At 41.9% G+C, this 19,169-nt stretch overlaps 1 protein-coding gene and 2 long non-coding RNA genes across 4 annotated transcripts in view; 1 reads left to right on the forward strand and 2 right to left on the reverse strand.

Moving 5' to 3' along the window:
* The window catches only part of WWOX (WW domain containing oxidoreductase), a 1,110,761-nt gene that overhangs the window by 356,783 nt on the left and 734,809 nt on the right, over positions 1-19,169 (forward strand). The window lies entirely within an intron of this gene.
* On the reverse strand, positions 4,154-10,818 carry LOC104002683 (uncharacterized). The gene is made up of 4 exons (XR_675066.4): positions 10,556-10,818; positions 10,353-10,463; positions 9,036-10,161; positions 4,154-5,213 (listed from the first exon to the last, which is right to left on the reverse strand). It is a non-coding gene; the product is annotated as an uncharacterized LOC104002683 (long non-coding RNA).
* On the reverse strand, positions 17,834-19,096 carry LOC129137477 (uncharacterized). Its single transcript, XR_008540074.2, has 2 exons — positions 18,834-19,096; positions 17,834-18,007 (listed from the first exon to the last, which is right to left on the reverse strand). It is a non-coding gene; the product is annotated as an uncharacterized LOC129137477 (long non-coding RNA).

Consider the following 19,169-nt stretch of genomic DNA (forward strand, 5'->3'; position numbering starts at 1 on the left):
TTTAGATTTTTTCAATTTTTTTTACTGTCATATGATTCACATGCTACTTAGTGATTGCTATCATGCAGTCTGCCAGCAGACCAGATGGCAGATCTTTTAATTAGATATGTTTGTGTGTGTATGCATGTGTGTGTACATGTAATCACAGTTCATCAAGGACCTAATAAATACTTTTTTCTCTCTCTCTTTTTTTTTTTTTTTTTTTTTTGAGACGGAGTCTCATTCTATTGCCCAGGCTGGAGTGCAATGGCAGATCTTGGCTCATTGCAACCTCTGACTCCCAGGTTCAAGGGACTCTCTTGCCTCAGCCTCCCGAGTAGCTGGGACTATAGGCATGCACTACCACACCTGGCTAATTTTTATGTTTTTAATAGAGACTAGGTTTTACCATGTTGGCCAGGCTGGTATCGAACTCCTGACCTCCATGTGATCGGCCTGCCTTGGCCTCCCGAAGTGCTGGGATTACAGGCATGAACCACTGTGCCTAGCCTTAATAAATACGTATTTATGTCTTTCGATCTTTTTCTGTTTTTCTACATTCCGTTTCCCCTATGGCTGCTATTGTTTTCCAGTGAGATATATATATATATATATATATATATATATATATATATATATATATATATATACACACACACACACACATATATGTATATATGTGTGTGTATATATATATTTTTTTTTGAGAGGGAATCTTACTCTGTTGCCCAGGCTAAAGTACCATGGCAAGATTATGGCTCACTGCAGCCTCATGAGCCTCAACCTTCTTGGCCTAAGTGATCCTCCTCTCTCAGCCTCCCGAGTAGCTGGGATTACAGGCACCTGCCTTCATGCCTGGCTAATTTTTTGTATTTTTGTGAAGACGGGTTTCATCATGTTGGCCAGGCTGCAGCTATTTATATCTTATATGTGTATTTGTAAAAAATTTATTCCTCAGCCCTGCGTGGTAGCTCACTTCTGTAATCCTAGCACTTTGGGAGGCTGAGGTGGGAGGATCACCTAAGGTCAGGAGTTTGATAATAGCCTGGCCAATATGGTGAGACCCTGTCTGTACTAAAAGTACAGAAATTAGTTGGGCATGGTAGCGGTGCCTGTAATCCCAGCTGCTTGGGAGGCCGAGGCAGGAAAATCGTTTGAACCCGAGAGGTGGAGGTGGCAGTGAGTGGAGATCACGCCACAGCACTTCAGCCTGGGCGCATGAGCGAGACTATGTCTCAAAAAAAAAAAAAAATTCTTATTCAGTTCATTTAAGATGGTTTATAAAGAAAACAGGAGCTAGCGATAGAAATGCGAATGGACGCTTGTAGACAGTAAGGACTCAATACGTGGGTTTGTTCAAGTTATATTGTGCAGACAGGCATATGCAGTTAGAAAATCTGTCTAGGGTAGGGAGAGATAAAACAAGCCACTTCAGCCCTGCTATTTTTATCCTGAAGATTTTTTTTTTACTCTGTTTATGAATAAAACATTTTAATCAGTGCTGTATCAACACTGATCAATTTTCTTTCATGGAAGTGTAATACAGGGTGAATGCCATTAAGTCAATTAAATACTTAGATCCAGTTTTTAAACAGTGCAAAGATAGTTAAGCTCTTCTTTTATTGAAAGCCTTTTTACCAAAACCATTTTTTTATTTTCTAGTGAAGATTTCATGTATCTGTTTTCTGTACATGCCAAGTTTTACAGCTTTTTCTCTCATGAGTTTCTTTTGCATCAATTATTTCCACCAAGTCTAACTTGTAGATTGGGCAGATCTGGATTTCACCACATCTGGTTTTTGTTGTCATTGAGTTTTAGTGATGGGGTGGTTTCAATGAGAAATATATGCCATTAATTTGTTGAAAAATCAATATTTATTTATTAACTAATACCCAAGAAATTCCCCAGCAAGCCTCTTCCAGTATTCTAGAGTTTCTCGTTTCTTGAGGATTGGTCTCCGGGCATACTCCTAATCTAATTGTTTCCCAAACTTTCAATGTTTTGGATGACTTTGGAAGCCTTGATTTCTGTAGGCTGTTGCAGGACAAGTTCTGATGGACAGATCAAGATGTTCTATGTTGCTCTAAAACAGCATCTCTCAAACTTTTTTGGACCACTACCTAAGTTTTTTCTGTTACAACCCAGTACGTTTATACTTATGTATATTCGTGTGTGTGTGTGTATTATATGCATGTGTGTGTATTTGTGTGAAATAAAAGTTTTACAAAATGATACTTTTATCTGAGCAGTGTCCTGCTGTTTTTTTTCCCCTAGGTTGTGTTTTTGTGTTTTTGTTTGTTTGTTTGTTTGTTTTTAAGACAGAATTTCACTTTTGTTGCCCAGGCTGGAGTGCAATGGCACGATCTCTGCTGACCCCAAGCCACGCTTCCTAGGATCAAGCTATTCTCCTGCCTCAGCCTCCTGAGTAGCTGGGATTGCAGGCATGCGCCACCATACCTGGGGAATTTTTTTTTTTTGTATTTTTAGCAGAGGTTGTTGATCAGGCTGGTCTCGAACTCTCAACGTCAGGTGATCCATCCTCCTCAGCCTCCCAAAGTGCTGGGATTGCAGGCTTGAGCCACCGTGTCCACCTGTGTTTTTTGTTTTGTTTTTGTGTGTGTGCCAATGATGACCCAGTTTCAATACCAACTGCTGGTTTCACCACCCACTATTGGTTTCACCACCCCGCTAGATCACAGTCTGTTCTTTGGCAGTCACTGCCCCAATACTGTTTGATATGCTCCCCTCTGATAAACGTTCATTGAGTGCCCCACATGTCAGGTACTGACTTAAGGCATAGCAAATGCAAAAATGAGCAAGGTGTTCTCTTGGCTGTATGGGTGCCTACCTTAGAAGGATGGAGATGGGAAGAATGTGAAAGGGAGGTGAGATGAGCAGCACTGGGATGCATGGCTTTTCTGTCTTGAGGGTAGATACAAGAGGAGTCAGATAAAGTTGCAGAACAGAGATGACGTCTTTACTGAGACTTGAATGATGTGTCGGAGGCAAACATGTTGACACAAACGAGAGAATTTTAGGTTCTCTTTGTAGCTGTGGCTGGGCTGGGACAAGGAGGATGGACAAAGTTGTGGGGGTGCTAAAAACCTCAGTAATGAAGATAAATGATATTTTAATCTAACATTTTAAAAAATCGACGCTAGGCGTGGTGGCTCATGCCTGTGATCCCAGCATTTTGAGAGGCCAAGGTGGACGGATCACCAGAGTTCAGGAGTTCGAGACCAGCGTGGCCAAAATGGTGAAACACCATCTCTACTAAAAACACAAAAATTAGCTGGGTGTGTGGTAGTGTGTGCCTGTAGTCCCAGCTACTCTGGATGCTGAGGCACGAGAATTGCTTGAACCTGGGAGTAGGAGGCTGCAGTAAGCTGAGATCATGCCACTGCACTCCAGCCTGGGTAACAGAGCAAGACTCTGTCTCAAAAAAAAAAAAAAAAAAAAAAAAAAAATCAAAATTGATGCAAAAAATATGAAAAAATTTCAAAATTTAAATCAAGACAAATTCAATATTATAGCAAAGGTTCAAGTAATGAACATGAATTTGTAATGATGCCTCGGGTAGGTGAAGGTTAAAAAAAAAAAAAAAAAGGCCACCAGGGACCTCGTGTTAAAGTTGATGATGACAGAAGTGAGCAGTGATGATGAGATTTAACAAACTAACTTTTATTTTTACATTATTTTAACTAGTATTTGTGTTAACATTATTTTAATCTCCTGTGCACTTAAGGGAGCTGGCATAGGCCGGCAGTGGCTATAGGCCAGGACCTGTGCTATGTAGCTTATCTAATTTTCATGCTGATTCTACCTTTGTTACTACCGAAGGAGCTTAGAGGGAATCAGTGACGTGGACAAGGCTACGTAACTAAAGGGGGTGGAGGAGGATTCGAGCCCCTTGCAACGGACTGAAGTGCTCAAGCTCTAAATCCCTGCCACCCACAGCCTCTGTTGGCCCCAGGTTGTGTCTGAGTTTCAGAGGTTGTTTTTATAGCAGCAACACAGTAAGTTGGGAAGAGGGAGACATTTTTAACATAGACACCAAAAGAGAGGCTGGAAGAGTTGACCACTTAGAAATGTCACGAGTGTCTGTGAATAGTGTTGGGGGCTGGGAGGCAAGAGAAAAAATAGTCCTAATGTTGCACAAGTAGCAATAGAAACAAACTTTTTAAAAAAATTTAATTTTGTTTATGCATGTGTGCATAAACAAAGTAATAGAAAATATTTGATATTTAAGATTGATTTAGCACTTAACAAAATACTTTGTCTTTTTTTGGTTTGCTGTCTTAAGCAATAGCATTAAATTCTTGTCCCAGGCATACCTGATAGAGCTAATATAGAACAATATTTTAACATAATTTGAAGTATTTTTTTCTTCTAATGGGTATGTAATTCATTTTTATAAAAAATTTAAAAAATTCTGAATCTGTGGTGTTTCTGAAACATCCTGATATATTTTTTGTTGATGACTCTTAACAAAGGATGTAAGACAGATTCTAAGAAGAGAAAAGGTAGAATATCCGCATGTGTCAGTTTCATAATATGTGCAAAAATTATCATGCCCATTCATTATTTAAAGTGCTGTGGCTTTTTAGTGAATACCAACATTAACAAACCATGTTAACATGATTTAAAATATGTAATGAAATTTGCAATGCATCTGATGACGGAACTATCAAATTAGTTCACGTGGCGTTGACTGATCACCCTTATGAAGAGTTACTTGCATTGTTTGAAGAGGGAAGATGCACATCCCCTTGTGGGCTGGCAGCATTTTTGCTAACACTGCCTTAAATGATGCTACTGGTAGGATGGTTAATTTGATGTTGAAATGTCACACAATATGTGCCCACCCTACGATTTGAATCTTCTGTGCCGTTAAGGGAATTGGCCATGTTCAGACAGAATGGCAACATTCTCTCTGATCGTGTTTGTGTCTGCACCCTTTTTGTTTTGTTTCTGTTGTCTTCATTAATAGACCTTTCAGGAACCTTCCTGGGATCTCAGATAACAGTTCTTCTGGAACAGGATTATCCAGAGGTAGCAAAAGCTCTCCTGCAAATATTCCATTGCACGACTTTAAATAAAGCAGCAAGAAGTCTTTTCATTCAGTTCAGATTTGCTACTTGTTCTCTTGGTTCCTTCAAAGTAATGACTAAGTACAGGTCTTTAGATAGAGAGCTGCACCAACCAGGTATTGCTTCATGTCTTCCACGTACATCCTGAGAAAGCAAAGGTGAATTTCACCAATTGGTAGGTGGAAATAGAAAAACTTTTGATTCTTTTTTTCATTCACCAATCTTTTTTTCCCCCAAATGCTAAGCTTTATTTGGGGAAATCTCAACAGCCGTTTTTATAAGACTGTGCATTTACAACATTTGTGGGGGCTGCAGAGGACGCACATGAAAATAACATGAACTGGCCAGGTACAGTGGCTCATGCCTGTAATCCCAGCACTTTGGGAGGCCGAGGCAGGTGGGTCACCTGAGGTCAGGAGTTCGAGACCAGCTTGGCCAACATGGTGAAACCTCATCTCTACTAAAAATACAAAAATTATAGCCGGGCGTGGTGGCGGGCGCTTGTAGTCCCAGCTACTCGGGAGGCTGAGGCAGGAGAATGGCGTGAACCCGGGAGGCGGAGCTTGCAGTGAGCCAAGATCGCACCACTGCACTCCAGCCTGAGAGTGAGCGCGAGACTCTGACTCAAAAAAACAAAAAACAAAACAAAACAAAAATTAGCTGGGCGTAGTGGCAGGTGCCTTACAATCACAGCTATCCGGAGGCTGAGGCATGAGAACTGCTTGAACCTGGGAGGCGGTGGTTTCAGTGAGCCAAAATGGTGCCACTGCACTTCAGCCTAGGTGACAAAAAAGAACTTTACGTGGGCTTAGTAACTTGCTTGAATTCTTATGCTGGAGTTCGTATCCCCTTGTTTCTAGAAGAGAAATCCCTCAGATGTGAAGGTGTGTTCCATGATTTTGCCGGGCTTGCCCTACATACTGTTTTATTATATATTCTGCCCTCTTCTATTCCCTGCCAATTAATTAATTGTTTCATTGGTATAGTTTTTTTTTTAAATTATTTATTTATTTTTTTGAGACAGGGTCTTACTGTGTTATCCAGGCTAGAGTACAGTGGCGTGATCACAGCTCACTGCAGTCTTGACCTCCCAGGTTCAAGCAGTCCTCTGGCCTCAGCCTCCCAAGTAGCTGGGACTATTGGCAATGCCACCATGTTCGGCTAATGTTTTTGATTTTTTTTAGAGACAAGGTTTCCCTATGTTGCCCAGGCTGGTCTGGAACTCCTGTGCTCAAGCCATCCTCCCACCTCAGTCTCACAAAATGCTGGGATTACAGGTACAAGCCACCATGCCAGGCCATTGGTATACCATTGTTTTTCTTAAACATTTATTTATTTTCTTCTATTTACAGCATATGTGGTCATTTAAAATTATTTTATAGCATATAAAAGTAAAAAGAATATAAATTAATTTTTTAGCATTAATATTAGTGAAGATAATCTGACATTTAAAAATACATGTCTATATGTGTATACATACATAGAAGTATATATATAAATACATACGAGTACTAGTGTCTGCTAATAGGTGGCGCCACTTTTTATCTGTGTGTGTTGGGGGTGGAATTAGCATGTAGAGGTTGGCAAAGGGGACAGGAGACTGTGGGATGATTAGTATATTCTTATTTGGCCTGGGAGGGAAAAAAAATCTTTCATTTCCAACAATATTCATTCTCTGTGTCACCTCAGCATTTAATTTACTTCCGTCACAAAACTACTTGAAGTTGTCCCAGGCTAGTTGGTCCTATTAATTACAACCTAGAGGGATTCTATTAGTAAACTAATGGATTACAGTACCTAAATGGAAGCCAGCAGATGACTTTGGAAGGACTGATCCGCGAGGGCCTTCTGTGTGAAGATTAAATGAAGCTTCCTTTAGCCTTCTCAGGTGGCCACAGTTTCCCATAACGTTAGAGATTATCTAGGCCAAGGCTATTAATTTAGAGATTAAGAAGCCAAACCCAGAAAGGTTAAAAGACTGTCGTAAGTTCACAATGAAAGAGAGTGGTGTAATGCCTTTTTCACCAGGCTCCAAGAAATTTGCCTATTTTATGTTTTAACGGACATGGTATCCCCAGCATTTTTAATAAATGCCCTTTGCTTGCATAAGTAACTGGGTATTTCCGAGTGGCCTATAAGTGGAGCGTGATTTCATCTTTCATCAAGAGAAGCAGCTTTTCCTCCTCTTGTATCCGTTTTCTTCCTTTTCTAACTATCAAGGTCATGCGGTATCTGCCATTTTGCATATTCTTGCTTTGCTTCATGTTTTCTTTAAACTCTGTGCACATGAATATTTGTGGTATATGGCTTAATTGTAAGCGATCAGGCATCAATGGCTTTTTATGAGGCAAAATCTACTTTCTGCACTTGCGAGTGCCATTATTATAGATTGCTGATGTTTGCCAATGGATATTCTTGGAAATCGTCTTCTGGTTTAAATGCAGTTAAGTATTTAAAAATAATACCAGTGACATGTTTGCATTTACATTCAGCCTGAAGGCCTACTTGATGCTGCAACTGAAAAATTGTTAGACTAGATTTTATTTTATTTTAATTCTTTTTGAGACAGGGTCTTACTCTGTCACCCAGGCTGGAGTGCAGTGGTGCAGTCATGGCTCACTGCAGTCTTGACCACCCTGGCTCAGCTGATCCTCCCACCTCAGCCTCCCGGGTAGTTAGGGCTACAGGCACACGCCAGCACACCCAGCTAATTTTTTGTATTATTTATAGAGTTGGGTTTTTCACCATGTTGTTCAGGCTGGTGTTGAACTCCTGGGCTCAAGCAATCCGCCCACCTCGGCCTCCCAAAGTGCTGGGATTACAGGCATGAGCCACTGTACCTGGACTCCACTATGCCTTCCCCTCCCCTTCCCTCCCTTCCCCACCCTAAAGAGTCTCGCTCTTTTCCCCAGGCTGGAGTGCAGTGGCACTATCTGGGCTCACTGCAACCTGTGCCTCCCGGATTCAAGAGATTCTTGTGCCTCAGCCTTCCAAGTAGCTGGTTTTGCAGGCATGCACCACCACACCCAGCTAGTTTTTGTATTTTTAGTAGAGACGGGATTTCACCATGTTGGCCAGGTTGTTCTCGAACTACTGACCTCTCCTCGGCCTTGCAAAGTGCTGGGATTATAGGTACCCCACCTGGCTGATACTTTCCTTAGTTGTTTTCAGTGTAATAACCTGTCTTCAGTCTACTCTATGTCCTTTTCTCTCCTTTCCTCCCTGAATACTCAAGCTTCCAGTGCACAGATTTCTCCAACCCTGAATGTGACTGATACCAACACCATACTAGCTCTTCCACAGATGCCTGTTTGTTTTGCAGAACACTGGCCTGAATGACTCAGACTTGGAGCTTGAAAGAGGGAGAACTGATGTGGCCTGTGGCAGATGTGTCCAATGACCTGCTGTGTCCTTGCTTTTGAAGAACTAAAGAGTAGACTTGACCACTTTTTAAACATGACATTTGATCCACGTGGCATAGCGAGGATGGGATCCACAAGATGGAGTGATCTTTACGCCATCCTCCTGACCATAAATACTAAACGAATGCTCTATTTCAGTTGAGTTTTTAGTTTGCTCTGTTACGTGAGGACACATCACTTGCACCTCAGTGTGAGTTTGAAAGTGTTTTCTCTGGAGAATAATGCTGAAGAAATAGGCCCTCCAGGTATCAGTAGGGACAGGGGTATCACTAATGTTGATTACTAAGTTCTTGCCACAGGTAGAAGCCATGCTACTGCACAAGTTTCATACTTGAAGAGTGGACATCTGACACAGTGTTGGTGTTTTTTAAAGTGTATGACTATTACTTTGTTGCTTTGGAAGCTTGATGCCATAACAAAAGTGCAGAATTCCATGTCTGATACCTTTCTGACTTGATGAAAATGAATTGTGGATACAGATTTCACTATCCATGAATTGTGGCCTTAACTTTCTCATGTACTTATTTTAAATCAGAGAGCCCACCTGTCCAATTCTAGCTTCTCCTGGGCATCCTGTATTTGACACAGGCCCTCCCAGCATTCTGAGTCACCGTCTGCTGCTCTTGCACTGTCCGTTTTCCAAATGAGGAACTCATCGGTAAGGCCAGAAAGGAAAGGGAGAAAAAACAAACAAACAAACAAAAAATAGGAAAAAAAGAAAGAGCATATTTACAGATGGTAGAGAATTCTGGGCATGAGAAACCCAGCCAAACAAGTAGAATGTGTGCATAGGTGGGACTGCTGATCTTGTTTTATGAAAGAAATAAAGGCAAGTCAAACAGATCCTTTCGCAAGGATCCCCATGTGTGTATATCTAACCCAGTGACAGGTAAGGCAGCCAGGAGCTGCTGTTATTTCAGTGCAAAGCTGTTTTCACAATCACAGCCATGCAGAGCTCAAAAACCCTCACAGGTCATGCCTGAATACCTTCAATGTGCCCCGTGTAAAAATACACTGCAAGTCGATTGGACATGCCCTATGAATTATACCTTATTTATGATCGTCGAGCCCTCCCTTTTCCCATCATGCTTTAGAATTATGGGTTGGAGCAGTTTTTAATACTCTATTTATTTTAGGGGAGGAAAATGTTTTTCTTTAACCACAACATTCATGCAATACCAACTGCTGGCAGTTTCCCCAGCATTTAAGGAAATATTGTTGTAAGAGTTTTATGTTCTGTACTTCAATCAGCTAGAGCCAGCAGTATCCCAATGGAAGGACCCTCAACAGACCATTTTCAGCATTTTGCTACAATTAAACTCCTCTGGTTTTAGCCCTCAGGCAATTTAGTACCTTTTTACATATGCACATTATGAACTTTTGACCAGGGTCTAGCAGTCATATATTAGAATGCTGCTCTTGAAGGCAGGCTTAACAAGTTCCTCTGAGTATTACAGTTGGAGTCAGTTGTGGAAAAGGTAATTTAAGCAACTTGCAGCGAGGCCATTCAGAATCTCAGCGATGATCCTAAATATCTTTCTCTCTTGCTCACACTCTTTTTTTTTTTTTTTTTTTTTTTGTTTCCTCTGGAAGCTGGTAGCAGGAGCTTTCAAAGTCTGTGATTGATCTTTTATTCAGTAGCTAACGAGGGCTGTGATTCTATTAGCGCGCTACAAGGCAAGAGAACAGTGATTTAATGAAGTGTCTAGTGAGCCGGCCATAGATTTATCCTGTTGTTGCTAATTTGCAGCGCAGTTGCCAGCATAAAGGAAACTGCACTCACACTGCTATTAAGCAGGTATTTCCTTAGTAAATTGTTGTAAGGTCAGGTACAGTTACCTGAGCAAAAGCAATGCCTTACCTCTTCAGTGTCTGCAAATGACAGCCGCCGTGCTGAGAGCTCACTGAAGTGGAACCGGGAGATCAGAGGTCCGTCTCCAAGTCGCCCTTAGCGGAGGCAGGAGCAGATGAACTGCCAAGTAGGAGTAATAGAGTCATAATTGGTGATTAGAACTGGAAAGGTGCAATAACATCTTAATACAAACTGGCGTATGTTATAGTTACTGTCAGTTGTTGTAAACTCGTCCTGCCGCCTGGACTAGTTACGCTTCCCTTGATTAGCTCTGAGAAACGAGGCAGCGGGCACTGGGGCAGCCACACAGACAACATCCAAATTTTTGTTGCTTTCCTGGGTCTTGCCCTGTCCTTACTGTTTTCCTTGGGCACGCTGTTCACCCCTTAGGACATACTACAGTAACCTTTTCCCACCACCGTGGGAGGACTGTGATTTTGTAAATGTCCTCTGATCTCTCCTCTTTGCAGGCGCAGTGACATTTATGCACACTGGCTTTGAGGCTCATTGATCTTTTGTTTTATTTGCCTTTGCTGAGGCAGGGGCAGGTCTTTGTTTCATGTCAGATCCGTATCCCACTGCAATTCTGTGTTACTGTAGCAGATTTGGGGTTGGCATGCCAGAGTGAAAACACGAAAGAAAATAAACAGGCAGCACTGAGGAATTATACACTTGAGCTTGGCATTTTTCTTAACGCAGGGCTATTTTAGGTGCAGTGCGCATGTTGGAGGTGCCCTTGCAGGTATAGGTAGGCATTGTCCATCCGTGGTAAAAAGCAATAGAAGAAATTCTTACCCGATGCTTAATGAATTGCCAGGCTGGTTAAAAAGGATAACCCTTGAAACCTAGGGTGTCCAACTGCTAATTTATATAGACTGGAGATATTTCCATGCCTCGCAGCAAAATTTTTCTTTAAATTCACAGAAGCAGCAGCTATCCAGCATTGTCCAGATGTGCTGAGTAGCTGTCATTATTGATAAACATGTAACAGGTCATTTGTATTGTTTTGAGTAGGATATGGCTTATCAGGATGCGTAGTAGAGAAAAATGAGATGAGGTAATGAGATCACATACACTGAAGCATCTTACGAATCTGGCACATAGTAGGTTCTCAATAAATATTTTTTGATTCTGCGACTGTTAGAATCTGTTGGCTGAAACTCTGTCATGTGGCTCTCACTTTGCTCCATAAAACTTGGGTAATTCTAATGCTTACTTCACCCCAGGGCTGATGTGTGTTAGGTTAGGGTTTATGATCAAGTAAAGAGTTTAAAGAAGTGTTTTATGAGGGAGTTCTGTTTGCAAGTGATCACCTGGTAATTTAAGAGGGTGAGCTAAACTTCCTCATTTTCTAGTATGGACCTTTGGGGCTCAGGACGAGGATGTTAAATTTGTACTGCTGGTGGAGCTGCCATTCCATGAAGGGAGTCTTTCTCCAAGGGAACAGAAATCTTAGGTTGTTGATCTGGAGATCAGAACCTAGGACAGGCAAGGCAGTGGGCTGTTGTAGAGTAGATGAAGCTGATCAGAGCACACCCACACCAGTGACAACCGGTCAGGACCTGGGAAGGGCTCTGACCCGTTCATCTGAGAGATGTGGCATGAGGAACACTAGGACCTAATGCTTATTGCTTAATATTGTGGACAAGGGACTCTGTGGGTTGTCTAGTACTAAGCAGAATGGAACGGAAGGATGGAAGGAAGAGAGGGAGAGACGGAGGGAAATGGAGGATGACAGGGAGATGGAGGGAGGCAAAAAGAAAAAGGGAGAAGGAAAGAGAGGAGAGAGGGGAAGGGAGGAAGGAAAGAAGAGAGATAAGGAGGAAGACAGGGAAGGAGGCACAGAGGTAGAGAGGCAGGGAGATAATGGAGATCCTGGCCAAAAGTTAATGCTCAGTTTCTAGCAGTCCGCAGAAAGCACCTTGACCAAGTGACTGAATACAAATAGTATCACAAACTACTAGGATTTCTTGGGTGCTTACCGTGTGCCATATTTCCTTGAACCTTCATGGCGATCCTTCAAGGGATCCTTGTTTTCTAAAGGGTAAAGGTGCAGGTTAGAGGCTATGTCAGAAGCAAGTCAGGATTTGAAAGCAGATCTGTCTGCATTTGCCCCTCTGTAAATCCAGAGCTGCTGCCTCATTTCTTATGTTGCCCCCACCCATGCAGCAATTCTTCCTGGGAGGCCTCATTGTTCATATTCGTAAAGGGCCCCATTCAGTCTCCTTTTTGGAGAAATGGCCACTGCCACTCTCTGTTCTGACCTGGGGGGAAATGTTAGACCCTCAATAAGGAAAATCAGAGAAAGAAGAAATAAAACATATTACTCCATTCCCATACTTCTGTGAAGAAATACACGAGACTGGGTAATTTATAAAGAAAAAGAGATTTACTGAACTCACTCGTTCCACCTGGCTGGGGAGACCTCAAAATCATGGCAGAAGGCAAAGAAGGAACAAAGGCACATCTTACATGGCAGCAGACAAGAAAGCGTGTGCAGGGGAATTGCCCTTTATAAAATCATCAGATCTCATGAGATTTATTCACTATCAAGGGAACAGCACAGGCAGATCCCATGGCTTTGACTCAGTTACCTCCCACTGGGTCCCTACCATGACACATGGGAATTATGGGAACTACAGTTCAAGATGAGGTTTGGGTGGGGAGACAGACAAATCGTATCATAGAATCATAAAAATTCCTATTTCTAAGGCAGATGAATAATCCTGGTTGGAAATCATACTGATTTAGAATTAAAACCATTCAGCCTTCTTTACCGTTTCTGAATGTGGCCCTGAGGGAGGATTTGTCTTTTGCTATTTTCTTTTTTTAAGAGATGGGGTCTTGTTGTGTTGCCCAGGCCACTCTCCAACTCCTAAGCTCAAGCAGTCCGCCTGCATCGGCCTCCCGAAGTGCTGGGATTACAGGTGTGAGCCACACATCCAGCCTGGGGGAGGGTTTGTTAAAGAACTGTCTGTTTTATCACATGACCACAAGTTAAAATGTTGGGCAATGTCCCTGAATGATATCTTTTCACTAGTAACTCACATGGACCCATAATCTCTGAATTTAACATGCTTTTCAGGAATGTGTTCATATTTTCCACCTATAAAACCTGTTTTAGTAATTTACTCCCTTGTAAATGTTCCTTGGTATGTAAATTTAGCATATTTCCTTTTAATTGCCCAGGTAAATAATACCCACCATCAGAGGGCACCAGTAGCGTAATCACCTTATTTTTTAAAATGTATTCTGTGTTTCATGATTTTTTCTGAATAACTGATCTTTACAGTCTGAATTGCATTCTGTTGGGCTTGACTTACTTTTAAATTAAAAGAGACTAACACATTAAACATTAAGAGGTCACATAGGATGATCCATTTATATAAAATATGCAGAGTAGGCAAATTCATAAAGACAGAATACGCATTGGTGGTTTCTGGGGCGGCGGGGAGTAGGGAATGCCTGTTAATGGGTACAAGTTTCTTTAGTTTTTTTTTTGTTTTTTTTGTTTTTTTTGAGACGGAGTCTTGCTCTCTTGCCCAGGCTGGAGTGCAGTGGCACGATCTCTGCTCACTGCAAGCTCCGCCTCCCAGGTTCATGCCATTCTCCTGCCTCAGCCTTCCTAGTAGCTGGGACTATAGGTGCCCGCCACCATGCTTGGCTAATTTTTTGTATTTTTAGTAGAGGCGGGGTTTCATCGTGTTAGCCAGGATGGTCTCGATCTCCTGACCTTGTGATCAGCCTGCCTTGGCCTCTCAAAGTGCTGGGATTACAGGCGTGAGCCATTGCACCCGGCCATTGGGTACAAGTTTCCTTTGGGGTGGTGAAACTGTTTTGGAACTAGAGGTGATAGCTCTACAACACTGTCAATGTACTAAATGACACTAAATTGTACACTTTGAAATAATTTATGTTATGTGAATTTCATCTCAGCAAAAAGAGGCTAACACATAAGGAGACATATTTTGATCCATGTGGCATATTAAGCTGCTGCTGTTGTTTTTTAAATATTCCAGCTGCGTGCAGTGGCTCACACCTGTAATCCCAGCACTTTGGGAGGCTGAGGTGGGTGGATCACTTGAGGTCAGGAGTTCGAGATCAGCCTGGCCAACATGGTGAAACCCTGTCTCTACTATAAACTCCGTCTCTACTATAAATACAAAAATTAGCCAGGCTTGGCGCTGGGTGCCTGTAATCCCAGCTACTCAGGAGGCTGAGACAGGAGAATCACTTGAACCCGAGAGGCAGAGGTTGCAGTGAGCCGATATCTCACCTCTGCACTCCAGCCTGGGCAGCAGAGCGAGACTCCGTCTCAAAAAAAAAAGCAAAAAAAATTTTTTTCTTCCATCTGTATCACACAGTTGCAACGTTGTAGCATGGGCAGGAAATAATTGGGTTGTATGTAATGCCCAGTAAAGTAAACAGATCTTAGAGAGGGACACCGATCCCTACCCTGCATGGGGTTATTCACAGAGCCGTGGGGACACTAAACATACCTTGTCTCTTGACCATGCTATTGATTAGTTATGTGTTTGCCTGTGTTATTAATAATGTATACCTTGAAAAATCTATGTGCATTATAGTCTTTGATCTTGTCATGAATTTCAAAGCCAAAGATTCCATTTTCCTTCTTTTTAAAAACAATTTTTCAAAGAGGTAGGCTGGAAGTAAATTAAAAAATTTTCCCCTTTCTAGCAGAGGACTTTTTTCTGATCACCACCCATGTTAATTAGATATGCATGTATGTGTATGTATGATGTATATACATCATACAGTCTATATATACATGTATACGCACAAACACATATATACACATATTTTAAGGAGAGAATTATAAAATGATCAATTCAAGCTTACTATATGCTAGAGGTGAGGAATATTTGAATACAAGTCTTATCTAGTAGATTAAAACAGAAATTAAAGACTGTAGACTAAGGCAGGATCAAAGGACCTCTTTTCATTGTTCTTTTATTGTTTATTGACTTCAAAAAAGACTTTTTAGTTTAAACTGACTGTAATGTCTCTTGAATGGTCTTTTGTAAAATGACTTTGAAAACTCGGGGATAATGTCTTCATTAAGTGGAGAAAAATCTTGGGGAAAATATAACTGTAACTTGGCTTTCATTAGAGTAGAAAGAGATAAAGCTTTGCTTAATTAATGTCTGTTTTCCCTCTGTTCAGAAGTATAAAGAAAAAGGGGACTGAAATTAGTGCTGATAAAAGCTTGAAATAGACATTATAGCACTGAAACTTCTTTTTCTTCCTTACTTAGAATGTGGAAGAACATACTTTATACAAAGCTATGAAGCATATTGGAAGATTTTAGGTGCCCTGTCTTCCTGGATATAAAATGACTCCAAACTCAGTGATACTGATCACCCTGGCTTCTTTTCCACCTTTCTCACTTCATTGTCTTTTTGTGTGTTTCTGACATCTGTTGACAAATGGGCAATCTTGGGGATGGGGGGTTCCACTGGTATATTTTCTTTACTGTTTAAGAAAGCTCAAAATTCTCTCTGCTCTTTTCCAAGCCACCAATCAAAACTGACACTTTCTAAGTGTCCTCATTGCCCTCTGGGAATGTTCATGGCCTCTGGGAGTCCAAGAACTACCTTTACACTGGATCTTCACTACTTATACTATTGTGTGGCTTTCTACCAGTTCTCTGCTCAGCTTCTCTTTTCTGGAGACCTGATATGCTTTGTTAGCTTAGCATGCTGTTCTAGGCTGCCTTTCTTTCTTTTTTTTTTTTTAAACTTCATGGTGAGCAGAACACTGTACTCCAGACTGTGAGGCCCCACCTGTGCAGCCTGTTGGCTTCTCATACCAGCGTCCTTCTCACCTTAACCCCACGTATTGTTGCAACGGCAAAAAAGAGAATTGCACAGAGGAACACCACCTATCAGAGTTCACACTGAGTTTGCAGATTCATCCTTTTGCTTCCACCCATCCCATGGAATGCCGTTCTTGGAAGGGTCATCTCATGGTCCATTGTCGGCCCTCTTAGAAGAGATTTCAGGCCTTCCCTTGTAGCTTGATAGTTACAGGGAGTGCTAGGGTAAGTGGAAAAAGCACATGACTTGGAATAAAGACTTAGTACACATCCCATGTCTGATTTATACTAACTAGTTCGTGGACCTAGCCTAGGTTACTGCACCTGTTTGAGCCTCAGTTTTCCTGTCTGCAAAGGAGGGATGATGGTACTTACCTCAAAGAATTGTAGTTGGATCAAATGAGTTGGAGTGGGATACAGCAACAATCTGTATTCTGATTTCAGCAACACTGTGCAGTGTAATTCCATATTATATTATACCACATCTTCTGTGGGTCTTTCTTTGGGGGAAGCTAACATTTTAAAAGGTTTCCCTTTGTAACCTGTAACCCCCTCTACCCCAAAAGTATATTCAAGAGCGAAACTTTTGGTATGACGATGTGTTACATCAGTAGTTCTGAATGACTTGACTTAGCTATCTTTTTTGAGTCTCTCAAAAGACAGATGGATGGATAGATTGATTTTGTTGTAACACCTGTTCAGTTTTGCTGGCCTGACTCGTTTTCAAATACTCAAATGCCATTGAGTCAGATTTCAGAGGCAAATGGTGATACCTCAGGTTTGAAGTTGCAAGAAGTCACCACATGTTTGTTATGGAAATCGTCAGGGATATTTATTCCCTCTCCTGAGAAGCATAATTGAGCCTCCAAACCACCCATCAAGATATCCGCCTGTAAAATATTTAAGAACTGGTACTATGAAGACATTTCCCTTATGCAATTTGTTTTCCGTCTAAGAGCAGAACAAGGAAAATATAGCTGACTATAAGTTACAAAGGCAAACTCTTAAGCTACAAAATACATCTCTTCACAGGAGCACTTGGAGAAGGGCTGAAGGCAAACCAAAAGTGAGCAAAAAGGAGACTAGTGTTCTGAAACAGAGATGACAGGCTCCGCAGTGAGGGTGATGATGGTGTTATGAATTACCCATTCAGTTTTAGACTAGACATTCCCTGGAAGCATGTCATGGGGTGTGCAGAAGGGCTTTTGGATAAAAGGGGTCTAGTTAAGAGATGTTAAAAAAACAAACTTGAAAAGCATAGCAGGCTGCCAGGACATGTCTGAGTACCGCGCAGATAGTGGGGAATAGTCTATGGATTCTGCTTACACCATGGACAACCAGGCTGGGCCATGGGTTGTGTTTTTTTTCCTCTCATTTTATAGAAATGTTACCAGGCATATTTTCCCTGTTTCCCTAAGAAGAGCTTCCTCTCAGTGCTAGCCAGCCACAGGGCCAAGTGACACCTAGAGGTGATCCTTTGGTTATTTGCTAAACAGATATAAAACAAACCGATATCTGTAACCTGGGATTAGATAGAGCCAATAAGATGTAACTGAAATTCTCAGGGATTCTAAGACATCTACATTGTATGTTGGTATGTTATTGAAGGTGATGCTAGCTGCTATAACAAATAAGCATGCCTGTGCACAGTGGCTCAAAGATAGTAGAAGTTTATTTCTTGTTTATATAAGATCCAAAATGACTCTTGCCAATTAGCAGGCTGCTCTCTTCCAAGTGGTAACCCAGGGACTCAAGCTCTTTTCATCTTGTGGCTCAGCCGTCTGACACATGTGGCTTCCAGCACTGCCCTGCTGTTGTCTGCACAAAGCTGGTGGAAGAAGTAGGAATTTGCAGGACCATGTGTGGAGCATTTTAAGGATGAGGCCTAGGAGTGGCACAAATCTTTGAACTCCAGGAGGCTAGGAAACAGAGCATAACCTTGTGCCCAGGAAGATGCGGGGCATAGTACATCTTTGCCTCACCTGATGTATTGTTTGTTTAAAATCACTTTGGATTCTCATTTACCTTTTCCCCCTCAAGATCTTCGTTTTTGACTTTGGAGATAACCAGAAATAACTAAGCATGCTTCCTGCCCTCTACGATTTCATCCTCATGGGGAAGCAAGACCCCACTCTTTTATTTTCATGTATGTATGTATGTATGTATGTATGTGTGTATGTATGTATGTATGTTTGAGACAGAATCTTGCTCTGTCGCCCAGGCTGGAGTGCAATGGCACCATCTTGACTTACTGAAACCACCTCCTCCTGGATTCAAGCCATTCTCCTGCCTCAGCCTCCCAAGTAGCTGGGATTACAGGCACGCCACCACACCTGGCTAATTTTTGTATTTTTAGTAGAGATGGGGGTTTCACCATGTGGGCCAGGCTGGTCTTGAACTCCTGACCTCAGGTGATCGACCCACCTCGGCCTCCCAAAGTGCTGGGATTACAGTCATGAGTCACCATGCCCGACCAGCAAGACCCCACTACTATTGTCCAGTGTGGTAGGTACCTTTGCCTACCTTCTACTATACAGGCTGGAACAGGTGATATTGTGCCTACTTCACAGCCTTCCTAGCAACTGAGGATGGCTGTATGACAGATTCTAGCCATCAAGTAAAATCAGAAACCAACAGCACGTTTCCTTGAATACCTTTTGCTTTCTATAAAATGGTGTGGCGTTGCTGGTATTTTCACTCTTCCTTCCTACCCTGGATGCTGATTTGATGCTTCCAGCCTTAGTGGTCTTCTTGCTTCTAGGACCGAACAGGGAAGAGGGAAAAGTCAAAAGAACGACAGAAGGTCCTCACGTTGCAGAACACTGACCAATGTTGGCAACTACAAGACAATCAGGCGTGATTCTTCATCCAGGATCTGCTTTTCCCTGTCCTGCCAATTCGTGAGCTGCTAATAAACATTCTGATGCAAATATGGAATACAGATTTCAGAGGGATTCTGGGTAACCCTTGGAGATGAGGATGCTTTGCGA

The sequence above is a fragment of the Pan troglodytes genome, chromosome 18 (assembly GCF_028858775.2).
Source record: "Pan troglodytes isolate AG18354 chromosome 18, NHGRI_mPanTro3-v2.0_pri, whole genome shotgun sequence".
In the NCBI taxonomy this organism is placed as follows: domain Eukaryota; kingdom Metazoa; phylum Chordata; class Mammalia; order Primates; family Hominidae; genus Pan; species Pan troglodytes.